Source organism: Strix uralensis, chromosome Z (assembly GCF_047716275.1).
Source record: "Strix uralensis isolate ZFMK-TIS-50842 chromosome Z, bStrUra1, whole genome shotgun sequence".
Taxonomy (NCBI): Eukaryota; Metazoa; Chordata; class Aves; order Strigiformes; family Strigidae; genus Strix; species Strix uralensis.
The window spans coordinates 48729607-48746321 of record NC_134012.1 but is presented as its reverse complement, the minus strand read 5'-3'; the positions used below and the strand labels follow the sequence as shown (position 1 = coordinate 48746321).

The window sequence follows — 16715 nt, the reverse complement described above, 5'->3', positions numbered from 1 at the left end:
CGTGTCTCGCGTGAAGGGGACAAAGAGGTGATGCAGGAGGAGCAATGCTCAAAGTAAATGACAAGGCACAGGTCCTTAACAGAGGATGAAAACTCTAGAGAACAGCGAAGTTTGGGGATGAGCCTTTGGCAGCCTTTGTCACAGGTCTCAAAAAAAAATCCTTGTATATCCTTTGGGATTTAATGTCTTCCTTTTGATGGGAAAGCCAAACAGAGCTGAGGAGCTGGATACTGCCCTTGGAAAGGGGGACAAATCAGTGTTTCAGGAAGAAACCTTTAAGGTAAGAAATATGATAAAATGTCCAAATTTGACTCCAGACCTACTGTCTCCTGCTGGGTGACTCTGGTGACCCATTCCAACGCTGCAGAAAACATCTTGGTGCAAAGGCTTAACTCAGCTTTGAGCTATCAAAGGCCCAAAGGGTGAGGAGAATGTATTCTCAGTCTGTCTCTAACCACATAGAGGTCTAGAAGAAGAGTAACCGTGAGAGATTTATGGCTCAGCAGCGCCAGAGAAGGGACCTGGGTTGGCGTGAGTTGGGCACGTCCAACCACACAGCAATGCTTGGACTGTGTTACTTATATGATTGCTCTGCTCAAAGCAGCAGCAGTGATTAAAGGGTAAGTAGGAAAAATAGGTTGAACAATTAGAAGAAAAAAAGATCTAAGCACGCAGTCTTGTCCAGGCAGAGGAACAACATTTTTCTCTCCTGGCCAAAATAAACGTGTGTGTCTGATTGATGGTGGGAGTCTCTGATGATCGGCTCCAGCAAGGTCAGATGGATGGATGGTTAAACTCTATTGATCTCACCTTCATGAGTCCTGATGTTTGATTCCCTCGATGTCAGACTGGGTGAGTTTGATCTGATAATTTAGAATACTAACAGTGCTTAATGTGGACCAGAAATAATATCTGACATGCTGCCCTTCTGCCAGGCTCTTAATGAGCAACTTGAGGTGTTAATAGCTTGGAGACCATCTTCATTTCCAGCTCTGCCACGGAGAATCACATGGTGTCTGCTGAGGGACCCACAGAAAGTACATTTCTGCTTAATTAACATACAGAGCAGAAAAGGGAGCTGCCACAATGCCCCCAGTGCTAACGAGCCAGTGAAGGGGCTATGCCAAACCCTTTGGAGCAGAGGCTGCTATCCTGCCAGATGCTCAGGACCCTCAACTGCTACCGACTCAGCAGAGTTGGGTGACTCAGCATCCCCTGGAAGAACAAGCACCTGCAGGCTCGGATCCTAAGCCAGTTTAGGTGGAGACAGGGTAATTAAAAGCTGAAAACTGATTCAGAATTCACATTTCCAAAAACCTAAATTGGTTCTAAAAAAAGGAAAGAGTAAAGATAGACAGTGGCCCCAGAAGAAATTAATTCCACACAGGCTTTGCTGTAACATGCTTACTTCTCTGTTATTATAAAATATATGCATTGTTCTATCATCAAAATTAGATTTTCCCTCTAGCTTGCAATTAAACCCTAATCTAATTTACCAGGAGATGACGAGGCCTCCAAGCAGAGCTTACAGCTCTGCTCCTCCTTCCCTGCCCACCTCCCTCCACCTGCTTTTGCGGGCTTTCCTCTGCATGTTAGGGTCTCTTCTTGAAGGTGCCGTGCATCAAGAAGGGCCACACTAAAGACTGGTTGTTACTCGGTAAGATCCGGCTGTGAACAGGCTAGCCCAGTGCCCAGGTCTTCTCCGCCAAGCTCTCCTCATAGCCATAGCTAATCTCCAGTTCCCAGTAGGTTATGTCCTCTGAGCCAGATCCCAATTCTCTAAACAAACCTGTTTATTGATCATCTCTATTATTTGTAATGGCAGCACTTCAATGCACAATGGTTAACTTTGCTCAGTTTCCTAGGGCATTATGGAAAAACCATTTGCTACTGTAATTAAAACTGCCCAGACTAGACTTTTGTGCTATGCAGAGAGGCCACAGCAGGAGGAACTGCTGGAAATGTGTTTATAAATGTGCTCCAGCACGACTGAAAGATTCTTCTTGGGCTTGGAAACCACAGCCCAGTGCTGGATGGCCCCATTTCCCACAGACGTTCAGACAAGTGCTCCCACCAACACCTACAGCTGGACCCAAAGCTGCAGCAGAACCTGCCGTTTCCCTGTAAAACACTAAACAGCTGTTTGGGGAATGTGATGAGCAGTTTAACAGATGAAAATTCACTTCACCAGTGTGGTGTTTGCCTCAGGCCACAAAGGTCTGAGAAAGCAGCTTTCCAATACCAGCCTTCCTTCCCAGGGGAACCAGTATGGGGGCTACAGCAAAGCAGCAGCAAGAGACTGGGGCAGCAGCACATCGTTCTGGTGGCAGTGCCTGTGTAGGTTCTTAGCGTAAAATGACAACACATAGGGTTGGCAGGAAAGAAAAATCATATATCGGCTTGTCCCAGTGCCTAAGTATAGGTTTGCAGCTCCAGAAATAAAGTAGGACTCTAGGCTATGGACAATGCAAAAAGTGTTGGTAGCATCTCACAGCCCCAGCTTGGCTGGAGAACGTTGTCTCCTTCCCAGCATCAAACTGGTGGAGATCACTTATTCCCTGAGAACCTAAGCCCGACCACGGCTGGTAGGTGTTACTCCCACAGGGAAAGTTGAAAGCAATTTGTCAGATCACAGGCAAACAGCCTTGGTCTTTGCAAAGCACAAACAGGACACGAGGAAGGAGAAGAGCTGCAAGGAGAGAGCAAAGGGGCACATACCTCATCTGGCTCACGTGGCTGTCCATCAGGAACGCCCAGTGGTACTGGACAAGAAGCGGGCTGCAGTTGGTCATCTCGATGTAACGCACACCTTCAGTGTTGTTCAAGATGCAGCCAAAGTCCAGGGCCGTGGGCTGGTTATGGAGATTCGGAAAGTAGACTTCTCCCCAAACCGTGACCCGCTCCTCATGAGGATGCTCAAGAAATCGTATCTTCAGAACCTTCTCTACTACCTGGGTACACAAATCCTCTTCATAAGCAGGGTTAAATCTGATGGAGAGATGAAGTTCCTCCCCTATCTCCAGCTTCACGGGCTGCAAGGAAATGAAGAGTATTAATCATCAGTGTGATGAAGTCCCAAGGTCCGGCAGCATGAAACGTGTAAATGTTCAATGTGTGACCCCAGCGTAGGCTTCTCAGTTCATCCTGCGTTCCCTTCACAGTGTGCGCCTGACTGCAAGCCCCACCACGCTCTTGTCTGAGACTATCTCAGGCTCATCTCACTGTGCTCTGCATCAATACACGAGGAAAATAAATATTCTTCTGCTGAATTCGGGACCCACAGAAGCTATGTGCTAAATACACAACTAAATCAGCACTCTGGCACACCAGGGCCTTTTGCCCCAACTCTGGAGGAACTCCTTTAGCCTCACAGCACAAGCAGCATGGCACTGCAGCCTCACCCTTGCAGGGACTAGTCACTGGCACAGCACAGAAGTGGTGGCCCTGTCTACGACAAGTGTTTAGCAGAGCCCATGTCCAACACCTTCCACCAACAACAGGGCAGGGGCCAGGCAGCAGCTGGAGGAGCTTCCTCAGCCTTCCTGAAAGCAGGGCTGCCCTTGAAGAAAGCAAGCTGCTCTTGAGGTTATCTGAGAATGGCTGCTGGAGAGCTCGATGGCTTCCAAGAGACACCTTTACTACACGGCTTGCCCAGACCTAGCTGCCTGCTCCCCTCTCCTCACGTCTTAGAGCCAGGATGTATTTCCCCAGTTCAGATGATAGTTCGTTTCCTTCAGCAGCTCGTTTCAAATCTGATTTAGTTCAGGCCAGTCTACCACTGAGTCTAAAGAATAAACTTCTCTACTAGAGGACCTCCCAACAGAAACGTACCACCACACTCCCCCCTCTTCAAACCCCACCATCAGGAAGGCCCACGGCTGCTCACCTGAACGTCTGCAGAGAGGGGCTGCTGGTCTGTACCGCAGATTAAGAAGGGCTGCTCTAAGGCCAGGACAATGCTGAGTGGCAGGGAGGATGTGTTTTTCAAAGAAAGAGGCTGGTACTGCAGAGTTAGGACATCACTGGGGTGCTACAGAAACAGGACACAAGGGAAAGAAACAATGTGAAGTTTTTCAACCCCAAAGGGCATACACCTCTATTTACTATTTTTATTAGTTTCTACCCTTCTAGGTGGTTTTTCTCTAAGTATATCAGATGCCTTTCATGTTTAGAAACCACAGCATCCCCCAGGGACAGGGAAACACTCTTGCATACAGAGGAGGGAATAGGAGCCCGAGAGGAGGCAGCTGCATGAACAAGATCAATAGCAGAAAGTGAACCCAGACCACTTGTCTCCAGTTTTGTATCCTCTCTCGAGAAGAATGGCACAAGATGATTTTCACTCACATACAGTAATTTCTTACAACCTTATCAGCTCTAGTAGCCTCATAAAAGCAGTGATGCTGGTCAGAGGAGAAAAGCGAGCAGGATTTGGCCCATAGTGGAGAGCCTGCAGCAGCCTAAGGTTAGCTTTGAACATCTACAGGCACATACAGCCAGCTAGAAACCTCAACAGTCGGGCTACAACGGGTGTCCTGCTGCCCCTGCTCCAGTGACAAGCTGTCTGTAGCCTCAAAGTTTGGCTCCACCTAAGCTATTTTTTCCTGTTTATGCATTGCTCTGGGCTTCCTGCATGGTTTATATCAACTAGACAGTGTTTGGGAAACTGGTTCTGGATGTATCGATATCAAACAGTGTCATAACACTCGATAAATCAGAGCACATGGCATCAAGCAGACCACAGGCAGACATCAGGGATAGCTGAAAAGCTTCTAATTAAACCCGAACTGCCTGCTCACAGGGTTTTGTGCTTCTCTGGAAGCCTGGGAACCAGAGGAGAGACCTGAAAACACAGAAACTAAATAATGAAATATCTTCTCTTTTTCAGACACCTTGCGGGAGAGGGAAAGGTGATGCAGCAGTCAGGATCCAGAGACTAAAGGGCATCTGCTTTGCGCTGGTGTTATCATCACTGCAGCTGAAGGATGTCTGCGGGTCCTTTGAAGAAGGTGAAGCTTGGGGAATTGCAAAGAGCTAGCATCCATACCAACAGCAGAGAAGGCAAAGAGAGACAAGAGATGACAGGTTTTTCTCATCAGCCTGAGGAGCTGACAGGAGTCTCAGTTCTTCTCAGCTTCCCTACAGGATCGGTGTTCAGACATCACTGTGCCTTGGAGGATCCCCAAAAACCTCCCTTCACACTGAGTACAGGAACTGGTGTCTCTCTAGAAGTAGCCACGATCCCCCTCGGCAGAGTTTTACTTGGGTGAAGTTACAAACCAGTCCTATCTCCAAAAACATCCTCACTTACTTTACGAAGCACCTCAGGACGGGTGAGGAGGGGGTTTAGCATCGCTCAGCTGCAGCAGTCTGCTCGCCCACCCGCAGCCCCAGCACACGAGGTGGCTGTGCAAAGCCCACGCTGTTCTCGTGGGTCCCACACATCTCGCCCTGTGCCCTTGGCTCAGCAGTTCAATTCTGTCTCCATATCATGAAGGCAGAATACAGCAAGGCAGAATACAGCTGGTGGGACTGCTCCCAATCCCAGAGGAGCAAAATATTGATCTCAGTGTTAATGGCAAAATCTTGGTCCAGCTCAGCTCAATAGTCAAAGTCCCACAGACTTGGAGAAGCCATTTAACTTCCTCCTTTGAACACAAGCACACCCCCGCACCAGGCTTTCAGTCATCAGCCATGCTCTTCAATGCCAGGATGAAACCCAGAGACTTACCTTCTCCACCCGGAAAGTGATTTCTCTGGAGGACATTTGCAGGACGGGAGCAATGAACTCGCACGTGACATCCACTTGCATTATCGGTGCCTTCCCTGCCTTGCTCCCCACGACGGCGTGGCACAGCAGCCGCTCCTTCACCACCTGCACGGAGGAGTCAGCCGTCACCCAGCGGGGGCCAGCAGGGCGTCTCGAAAACGCACTGCATTTGCTACCCACCCAGCCACAGACCGTATTACTGCCATCAAGTTACATCCACTGGGCTCCTCAACAGCCCCCTTTTCTTTTTATGCTGCATCCCATTTATTCTGCTCTCAAACGTCCGTAATGCTACACCCCACTATCCACAAAAAGCCCTTGTGAGTCATGTGTTGCCTACAATTGTAATAGTCCCTGCCCCAAAGGATTACTGTTTTGATTTGTACCACTGCCAAGCATAATACTTACAGAAAGCTGTAGGAACTGATTTAAAAAAAAAAATAATACAACTATATTAAGGAAAACAGGTGATAGAAGGGCCAATGCTAGCAAACCCTCCCTTGGAAGCTTAGTGGACAGGATCCATGGGAAAAACCCAAATAGCCAGACTGCCTTCAGGTAAAGAGGGGGTCACTCATTCCTAGCAGGTACTGTGCCCTCCTAGAGCTGGTTTTAAAAGAAACCTCCCCAGGAAAGAGATGTCTTGCAGTTCACATGAAAACCCTCTGCTTAAGCTGGATGCTCTTACACTTAAGACTTTTTCCTGATTTCTCATGGTTTCAGTTCCCCAAATTCCTCCCTTCATTTCTCACTCTTCCCTCTGATTCAACACCACAACCCAACTGCTCCTCAGAGTCCACAGACTCAAAATCATCCGTGTTGCGTGTGCAATGCAGGGAGTTGGGCTTCTGACCAACCTCAAGAGTATAAACTTCTTAAGACCCGAGGAAGGTGGAAAGCCCACTCCCAGGGTCTTGGCTTTGACTGCAGGAGGCAGGTAGCCACAGCTCAGCTCACAGATCCCCTTTTGGCTTTCCAGGCAAGACAGCCTCACCTGCACCCTGATCACTTTATTTCCTTTCTGGTACCTTTTCCCCATTTCAGCAAAACCTTTGGGCTCCGAACTGCACAGGGACAGTCTCATCGCAGTCAACTAGGTGAGTAATCGAGTATTCCTCAAGCTACCACCAAGGCAATCCTTTAAAACACCTTTCAAAACACAAGTATCAGCAGGAGCTTGACGCAGATTTATTCCACATTCACCTAAATATCTGTGGTCAGCGATCTTGGAGAAAGGGAATGCACACCAGGGTTAGCTGGCAGCTTCTCTGGAGAGTTGGATTTCCCTGGAAAGAAGGGTCCAGGGAGGAGAACACCCAGTGATCCTGCTGAAATCTCCCCCTCTGAGCTGCCATCCAAGGGTGCTGCGAGACCTGCCTGCCCTTGGGACCCTGGGACTGGCTGAGAGACTGGGGCGAGCTGTTATGGAAATATTGACAAAGGCCAAGCTGTCAATTATAATGATCCCTGCGAACAGTTTCCCACATGGATGAACATCACCCCGATCACTACAGCTGACACACTGTTCATTTTTCTGCTCCAGGACTCAGTGCTAGACAAGCCCTCTGCCCATGTTTGTCTATAGAGGAAAAATGATGCTACTCCCAGACCCTCCCACCCTTCACAGGTGTTTTGTTTTACTCACTGCTTCCCCCAAATACATTACTTTGCACTTTTTTATTTACTTTCTGCCTGTGCTCCTAGTCTAAGCGTAACTTATTTTCTCTGCCCTTCCTTTCTGCCTCAGCACATGACACCTTGTAACCTGCCATTTGCCCCTGAAGTAGCAATATTTCCTTCAGCCTGTGTTTTGGTATCAGCAGGTTGGGTTTACGGTAGCCATGGAAACATGAAAAAGCCTTAGGAACTGATGGTGGCCAGCAAGGAAAGCAGCTGGTGCTGCCATGGTAACTTGTGACTCTTGAAAGCACTTGCTCCTGATGGGGAAGGCTCAGCCCTCGGGGGGGACCTCACCTGGGGAGTGCGGGAGAAGCCTTCCAGCACCATCTCCATAGTCTTGCCTGGCATCAGCTCCACCCTCAGCGGTTGAACCTTAAACACAGGGCAGGCAGGTCTGGGGCTCCGGGAGAAACCTTGGCCCTTGGTGGTGCTGACAGCAGGGACCCGATCGCGCTGGTGAAACAGGCCAAAACCTTCTGTTGACCAGTATAGCTGATGGGTGCGCTGTCCTTTGTTTGTTATCTTGAAGTGGTAACAGCAGGGATCCAGGCTGGAAGAGAAAAAGAGATGGAAAATGTCATGGGAGCTGCTATCTCCCAGCGGCCACCCAGCTTCAGCACTCCGATGGCGTTATCTGACTGCACACTCAGCAATAAAAGCACCTCCAAAAAGGCTGACCTAGCTCAAAGCTTCAGCAAAAGCCAGACCTTGGTTGCCCCTAAGTTTATCAGCATCCAGCAGCTGCTCTGTTTGCGTACAGCAAGGAAGAGCTGCATGAAGATCATCATCTCAGCTGCCGCAGACAGAGCATCACCAGCCCAGAGACCCTCCGGTGACCTGGGCACCCCTTGCCTCGCTGGCGGGGCCCCTGCCCTGGCACCCACGTTATCCCTTCACCCCCCATCCCTTCGGGAGCATTCAACCCTCATCACCCCCAACATGTCATCCTTTGCCTGAACAGTGCAGCTGGTTTTGTGGTTTAGGAAGATAAATGCACTGTGAGAACACAGGATCAACAGAAGTTTCCCCAATACAAACACGGCAGCAAGACCAGGTCTGGCTGCTGAGGGGATTGAGCAACAACGAGAGATGAATAACGAGAGCTAGATATAAACCAAAATGAATATTCAATGGAAATGATTATGAAATGATTATGAATGGAAAAAATTATGAAATCAAAAGGCAGAGCCTCTAAAAAAAAAAAGTAGTGTGGCACTCACTGCCACTGACAACAGAGCCTAACTTGTCAAGCTTGGTTCAGCCAATAGCAGACTGCTGAGTGAGCTAACGAAGCTTGTCTCCATTTGTGTCCTCAGTCCATAGCTCACCCCTCCAGATTCCATCTGCGCTTCCTTGCTGGGCTGGGGAGATCAGGGCCACCTGGTTTGATAACCAAACTCCTCCTGCTTTTCCTTTGGGAAAAGCACCCGGCTGAGTCACTCTTGCTTGTAGGAGCGTAACTGCCTTGAAGATTCTACCCTTCTTTAATTCAGTTAACCAACAGGTGCAGCATGATACGACAAGTTTAGTTTCCCTAGACAAGCAGAATAACAATTTCTTCCATTACTGAAAAACAGAAATTCTGAAAGGGCATGAACTCATATAAGATACCTTACGTGATAAAAACCAAACTCTCCCCTGTGGCCAGGTTTCAGGCACCTTTTCCAAGGTCTCCTCCACACCTCTGCTCCCCTTTCCAAGAGCCACATGCTCTGGACTTAAGCCTGCTGGACCTAAGCCTGTGCGACACTGGGAGGGACAGAGCCTTCCACCTTCCTCAGGTTTTGGTACAACCGGTCACCAGGACAAGACTGACGCTCCTGGCCATGACCCCTGCTCATGACTGATGCCGTGTGTTTCCAGGCACAGTTGGCTACAATGAATGGTTCCCTCCAGCTCTGGCAAGACCAAACTGGGTGGAAATCAGCAAATTGGTACTGCTGTATTAGCAAAACATGGCCTTTAAAATATAAACTAATGGCTTAAGCCTAAAGGTGAGCTTTTGGGGCACCATGAGGCTCTGGTGGGACAGCTCTGGAAAGAGTTAAGCCTGTGCATCTTATCTTCAAAAGTTCTGCTCACCTTGGAAGAGATCACGTATTCAGGGCCAGTGCTGCCCGTATCCTGGAAAGTTAATTTAACACTCATTTCTAAATAGCATTGCAGATATCATTTGAAGGGCACAGCACTGTCTGTCTGCCTGTCTTGCTACGACCAAACACTGACGGGCTGGCTAATTATTCAGATGCTTGGAGGAAAAAAAAAAAGCAATTTACAGTAGATTTAAAAAACAGCCCCTCTTGCCAATTCAAGTCTGCTCCAACTTCAGTTGGAGAGAGCTACAAACAATGCCAACACGCTCTTCAAAGCCTTCCCTCCCCACAGCCTGAACAATTCGCTCGGATATCAGCAAAATTGCCCATCACCCAGAACAGGAAACAGAAGCAGCATCCCTTTATTGGCACTGTTTTTAAGTTTATCTCCACGTTTTGCTGTCTCTCCATATGGCCATTTCTTTAATAAAGGGAATGTTGTCAAAAGCTTGAGATACTAAGCAATGAAATTAGTAAATGAAACAAATCCTGCACTAATGAGGAGAGAGGCAAGTACGGGAATGAGAACTGCGTGTCCTCCCCTTGCTTACATCACGTTTGACCATGAGCCTTTAGACACTGCCTGAAAATCAACTGACTTTTCTTCAGTGAATCCCAGTGAGAAGATAAACAGTTACAGCTTTTTTTTTTTTTTTTTTTTTTAAATTAAAAAACCTGTGTCTCTTCTGCAATGTCAGCTCCACTTGAATCTGACGGCAGCTCGTCCCTGGGAAGGTGGAGGGGGATCTACTCAGCAGGCACCCTCCTGAAGAAGACAACACATCTGGCTGTATGACCGCTGCTGGAAACCAGGCAGCAGCAAGCTCCACCAGCAGCACAGGGCTCTGGATTAGGGAGGTCAAGGATCAGGTCGAAGGAGTCAGGACCCCAAATTAGGACTGTCATAAGAAGAGGAAATCCCAAGAAAGGTCTTCTCCCTCCTCCCTCATTACAAGGCACTGGGAAACCACCGTTTGGCTCCCTATGGTAGCACATGAGAGACCCAGCATGGTGGTTATGCAGGGAGAAGAAAGCTGCCACTGATTAACAAAAACTACACCTCTGTCTTTTCTTTCCTGATCACACAGGCATGATATGCAGCTGCCTTCCGTGGTGCCAAGAGATGTCATTCTTAGCAGCTGAATAAAAGATCCCCAAGAAGACAGAGTGACAAAGAACAAGTAGGAAATGATCAAAGAACGATGCTTTTTCCTTTCTGCCTTTCTGCAGGGAGAGCAAACACTTCCATTAACCAATACAACTCTTCTGTACTGGTCAGTATGGCAAAAAAATCAGGCACTTAGGGAAAGAAGATGACAGCGGCAGCAAGGAGGAGAAACAGCCATCTTTTTCAGCAGGTTGCATCAGTCCCAGCTAAGCTGCAGCAGCCCCTTCACCTTGACCTGTTCCTCCAGTCTTTTCTACCCAAAAAAGCTCAAACTCTTGCCTTGCAGGATCCAGAGGATCCTCTAACAGGGCTGCCTGGCAGCTGGGAAAGCAATCTGACAAGGAAAAGTATGTCAGACACACACAGGATTCAGCACGGGATGACACACTGGTCCCAGGGGTCACAGACCTGCAGACACCCTGGCACACAGGGATAAGCCAACAGAGGACTAGGCTACAAAGTCCCTATGCTCTTCTTCAAACCCAGAAAAGCCCCATCTCAATGCACAGACTTGGAGGTTTCTTATTTATTTCTTTCTGGTGGCAGAGATGTTCAGTGCTGCTCCCCACAACTCAGAATATAAAAGACTCAACTCATCCAACAGAGAGAAGAGGAGACGGTACGGGGAAGCCTGTGCACGAGGGGTACTCCAGGTAATTCCTTAAGTCACCACCCCAAAGTGAAGTTATCCACAAAAGAGCATCTTGGCTTGCTCAGATAATGCTCTTTTCTCCCATAGAGCAAGAAGAAATCTTGGCTTGACAGGAACAGCAATTTGCATGTGATGGTTAATACCACCACCAAGGTGGCACTGTGACCATCTGCATTACAGCATTTTCCTTTCCTGTTTCGAACAAGATACCAACCTTTGACTTGCCCTGTTGCTGTCCCTTAATTTAATCTCATTCAGTTTGTTGAGCTGCCAGTCAGCGTGCTGTAACATTGCTGATCCAATGCTGCTGTGAAAATTTCAATCATAGCTCCTTCCTTTGAGCAGGGACCGTGATCTATAAGCCTAACTGCAAACAGCCACAGTTTCGAGAATAGCCATCAAACGGAGACAGGGAAATCACAGCTCACTGTCCTGCAGCAATCTCCAAGCAGGAAATCAAAGCAGCAGCTTTTCCATCTTAGAGAACACAAGACTTGGGTTCAGGGGTGCAACTGGATGCAGGATGTCCAAGTCACCCACCATCTAGGCTAAGGGACAGCCTCTGCTCTCACATGTACGTGTGCAGTTCACCCTGATGCCTGACTACATCTCAAATTTTATCTCCAAAATTATTCAGTCCTCTCTTCTTCCCATCAATAAATGGCCAGGCAGCCTAAGGCATCAGCAAAGGGCGAAACTTCAACTGAGGCAGCAAAGCAGCACCAAAGGAGGCACCTGCTGAGGACAGGGGAGCAGCTGGAGCACACCTCGCCTGCCGCAGTGCTGCCTCCACCCAGCACGCTCAGCATCAGGGTGCTGAAGAGTCTGAAGAGCCCTTGCTGAAACGACTGATCGAGCAGGTTCTCAGGACCTGCTTCCTTGAACACCTCCATGATAGCAGCAGCTGTCCTGAGAAGCCGAGATGCTCACCGTGGGGTAAGTCAAGCCTGTGGGGTCAGCAGGGGGGACTATGGAGCAGCAGAGCCCACCCTTACTGCAGGGAAAGAAACCATCCCTGAACCACCTCATATTTATTGTTCTATTTATTGATTAGCCACCGTATTTGCAGAGATCGCAGTGAAGCAGGATAGGATTTATTGCCCAGTCCCATACCTTAGGGCCCTGAGGCAATGCAGAGGCAGATATACCCTGTGAGCCCCCCGGGTACACCACAAGCTGCCCGGGGAGGGAGGGACCGGGACAGCAGTGCCTGAGCAGCTCTGCGGGTCAGTGCCTGGTATGAGCACGCAAACCCCATCATTCGTACACCAGTACCACCCACCCCAGGTAGCTTGCTTTCGGCAGAGATGGAAAGCAGGTTTTCATTGTGGAATCAAAGCAAGCTGCTCTGGGAATCCCCCACTTTGAGGTTACATTTATCCCCCAAACAGCTGGAAAAGCAGCACGAGGGAAATTCAGCCCCCTCCTTGGCCCAGGAGGCTGAGCCTGTACTCTCACACACTGCTTGATGCTCCATCCACAACACCAAGTCCACAGTGCCAGGTCTGGGCTAACCAGCCCCAGAAGTCTGACCCACCTAGTATGGAGAAGAACAAACCTCCTCTGAACCCATTTTCAAGCCCCTCACAGATCCCCCCTCCAGTGGGGAGCACACCCCAACCAGCCTCAGCACACGAGCCTGTCCTGGCTGCATCAGCCCTGCTCCCCCTGCCAGGGAGCAACCCAACCTCCCTCGGCTATGCAGCTTCTCACACTACGCAGCCTCCATGAATTAAAGAGCCTTTTTCTGCAGCCAGTCTCCAGAGGTGCTCTGCAATGCGACACAGTCCACCGTAGGTACACGACCCTTACACGTACATTCTTGTGCAACAACCCAGCTGGTTTGACCCCCAGTAGGTGTGAAACTCACCTCACTGCGAGCAGTTTGAGGACAGATCTCACACCCTAGTCTCTATCATTAACAGCAGCTCGACAGAAAGCAAATGCAGATCTAACAGGGAAACCGTGCGGAAACCCATGCCCTTTCAGGAGCAAAGGGCCACAGCGTTCTCTTGGTCTCAGAGCTCCAAGCACATGACTCTTAGAGATAAATTACCTTCCACAAAATAAAGGGAGAACTTGCAAAAATGATCCAGACTCATTTCTGCTCAAACATCTATGCAAATTCTCTGTTTTACTGAGGGGTCCCCCAGCTAAAACTGCCCCCAGAGCCAGGCTCCTCTTGCTGCATTGTGATGGAATACGTTGCTTTCTCAATCATATAGTGATATGCAAATGTTGCATATAAAAATCAAGTCACAGGTTGCTTGTCAGTCATTTTTGTTAGAAAATAGCCCCACAGATACTTACCATCTTTGCCCTGAAGGATGCAGGGATGACACTCTGATTGGAGCGGTGGAGACTTCGGGAAGCATCTTGTATAACTTGGATACTGCCGAAATTTATCTTACTTGGGTGCACGTAGACAACTGCTCCTTCTCCAGTGCTCACTAAATGGATTTTCTGCTCCAGAAAGCAGGTAGGAAAGATCAAAAAAAACAACAGAGAAAGTTTAAAATGATTAGACAGCTCTAAGGGTACTCCTAGACTGGGGGATAATTATGGCTGTTTGAAGTTTTTTCAGTGTTGTAAAACCAAAACAGAAGGCCTGGAGCAAGTGTGGGATCTGGACTGATCCCATCTGAAAAGCACAAGCTCCCGTTATCAGGGGATAAAGAAACCCTGGTTCCTGTGTTTGCTTTTTCACACCTCCTCCACACTGTTAACTCTCCTTCCTCTACCTTGTGCCTGCTCCCACTCCTTTTACTGCTCAGTCTTGCCCCAGACCACCCTCCCTGATTTCTGCTGCTGCACAGCACACTTGGACAGTGACTTTAGCCCCAAAGCTACACCTGTGAAAGCCAGCACAAGTCAGAAGCAAAGCAGGCCCTTTAGAGTAGAGATCACACAAGTTAGTTGCCTCTGATTTGCACATATGTGTATTCCTGGTATTATATGGATAATGGGCATTAATTAGTAATTACATCATTCAAGCAGTATTGTTTTCTTTTGACAGTCTGAGACCCAAAAGTTCTGTTCTTGCAGAACTGGCACAGACTATTGGAGGAGGAATGTGGATCCCTTGGCTAAACCACCTTCTCTCATCATTAAAAACATTCAGGAGGCATTCAGGAGATTTAGCAGCACCATTTCCACTTGTTTTATTAAAAGTTTAAAGCCCTGTAACTACTTTCAAAATGTCAGCCTTTTGTTCTGTTACAGAAAGCTTAAGGTTCCCAGGAATCCTGTGACATCCTCTTTCATGCTCAGAGAGATGAGAAGACGTTTTAAAACAGCTGCTTCAAAAGTTGATATCATCTTAAATTAAAGTTTAATTAACTATATTTGTTCTCGATTTCAGCTAGATGAAGTCAGGACACTACAGACAACATTCTCTTGCCTACATTTTGTTGTCATTGCTGCTGTTGTGTATGCCTGAATGTGGACATCATCTTTCAGGAGGCTTTAGTCCAGGAATGCTTTGCCTCATCCATTTCCAAACTTAGTAGAAAAAAAAGTCTCTGTGCTCCACGTGCAAGTGCTGTGGAGACTCATGAGTCTTTGGCTGGAGCTCTTGGCAAAGAGATATGATGGATGTTTCTCAGACGTGATGGCCCTGACCTTCAGCATGGCCTCTTACACAGCACTTGCCTTAGCAGGATTCAGGGACGTCCCTGCGTGCTCCTGAACAAAAGGCCTAACGAAACACCAGTGCGGTTCATCTAATAGCACAGCAGAGTACGAGACCCAGGGGTTGTTCTGGGCTTCAGACTGGCCCTCTTATCCCGACTGACCTACCGTAATTAAATGCTGTGTCAGACACTTAGATTACCACCTAGGATGATACATCCTTCCTCTTCTCTAGGTGAAGGGAAGTTGCTGCGAGTATACTTGAAATTACAAGACCTCCTGACCTTGTTAATGTATAGAAACCAGTAAAGTAGGACGTTTAGTTTTAACGTTAACCATCACTTGTGTTTCACTAGCTTTTATTTTTCCCGTATTTCACTGCAATGTATATAATTTCATTTATACTCTTTTCCTAACTACCCTCTGACATCTTACCCACTGGTAAAACATCTTGAAACCTGTAACTCCTTGCCTAGTGGAGATAAAACAGGCCTTGGACAGTCTGGCAAACTCCGAGTACATCCCTGATAACAGGGACCTAAAAATGCAAGACAAGTGCCTGAGAAGACGCCAGCGTCAAGAAAAGCGACTGGAAGCCGGTTTAAACCAACCTCCTCAAAACAAACAGGAGCTGAAGGAGGGATGGGGTCACTCCATGACCATGTATGGACATGGGAAACCTAAAGTTCAGCTAGCAGACAGTGTGAGGAAGGTGATGTGGACCACCAAGGTGGGGAGAAGACCCTCACTCTATTTTTACTACGCACTCTCAGACTATGTAAATGAATTCTGAGAACCCATTAGCATAAGACTGTCTTTTCTAGGAAACCTGATGCATACGTATGCTTTTTGTGTATATTAGTCAGAGAGTTTTGTTAGTAAGCGTGGCACTCATGGTGGAGTGATCCCCAGTGCTGCCCAGCGCTGCGAATAAAGAATCCCTGCTGAACAACAGTTATACTCAGTTCTGACTGTGGAGTGAAGCTCTTTGTTTCACAGGCATTAGCTGTTGTGTATGCCACAAACCCCTTCTTTCCTTGTCCACACCAGCATATATTACAAGTTCTTGTTTTCCCGGGAAGGATCCCTGGAATTAGCAACCCTGCCTTACGCTTCACACCCCACCAAGATGAGTCGCACAAAGGCCCACGTCCCCTGGAACTCACCAGAGGGGATCCTTCACTCCCAAACACTGCAGCATGAGCAACAGTGTCCTGCTCTCCCGTCACCTGGGCCTCCAGGGTCAATGGGACCTCCACCGAGCTGTGAGGCTGGACAATCCCCCACGGCACGGGGCTGGAGTACCACACAGAAGTGTCCTCCTTGTGTTCCTGTAAGGGACAGAGTCAAATGCAACACACAGGAGTGACCTTTGAGGAAACTTTGAACTCCTCAACATCTACACAATGGCAATTCACACACATTTTCAAAAATCCCCAGGAGAAAGCAGAAAGGTACAAAGCAAGATGCAAGACTTGTATGGGCTTAGCATCCTCAGGGGGTCTAAAAGCTGCTGCACCCACAAACACCCACTCCTGGGCTGGCAGCCTCCTTGCAGCAACTTTTCACAACCCTCTATGTTCTCCTGCATGAAAGCACCCCAAAGACTAGAATATAAACTGCTTCCTAAAAAGTTTAAACTGTTTCCTGAAGTTTATACTCAGGTAGGTTCCTGTCTAACTGCTTCCTGAAGTTATATTCAGGTAGCTTCCTTTTCTCAGC

The 16715-nt window shown here is 48.1% G+C and overlaps 1 pseudogene; it reads right to left on the bottom strand.

The window, feature by feature from the left end:
- LOC141938256 (hydrocephalus-inducing protein homolog) overlaps nt 1–16715 on the bottom strand; it is a 141128-nt pseudogene that overhangs the window by 30036 nt on the left and 94377 nt on the right.